The following is a 598-nucleotide window of genomic DNA, read 5'->3' as shown; positions in this document are numbered from 1 at the left end:
TCGCGCCAGACTGTAGCTCCGCCCCCCGCACTCTATGGTCACCTGACCCGAAGTCTGGAGGCGTTGATTGGACAAAAAGTCTGCCCTGTAACGGTACTTCTTGCGCGGTGAAAGCGGTGATCCCACCTCCTCATCCCTTTCATTGGTTTACGACCCCGTCCTTTAGCCTACTATTTGGGAAGTCGGGCCATATGTTCTAGCATTTTTTTCTGAGAGGCCGGGTCACTGCGATCTCGCGAGAGAGGCAGAGTGTGAGACAGAGAGAGAGAGAGAGAGAAAAAGAGAGGGGGAGGGTTCCCTCCTTCTACCCCCTTCTTCCAACTCCTCCGGCGGCTGAAAGAAGTTTAAATCTGATTGGACGTTGACGAGGAAATTGATAGGCCGAAATAACTGTCCATCACTCGCTTAAAGGGGTAGGCCCCTACACTGAGGAGGCTGCCTGAAGGTGAAAGAGTAGAATACGCGCTTGCTCTGCGACGTCAGTTAGACGTCGCGAGACGGTGACCATAAACCAGATCCGCCTCCCCACGCTTTCTGCGTTCTCCTCTCCAACATTTGTTCGGTCCCGCTGCGTACTTGGTTGTGCTTTGGTCCTCGG

This window comes from Delphinus delphis, chromosome 1, assembly GCF_949987515.2.
Source record: "Delphinus delphis chromosome 1, mDelDel1.2, whole genome shotgun sequence".
NCBI classification, from domain to species: Eukaryota; Metazoa; Chordata; class Mammalia; order Artiodactyla; family Delphinidae; genus Delphinus; species Delphinus delphis.
The sequence above is the reverse complement of the archived record's forward strand: the minus strand, read 5'-3'. Positions refer to the sequence as shown.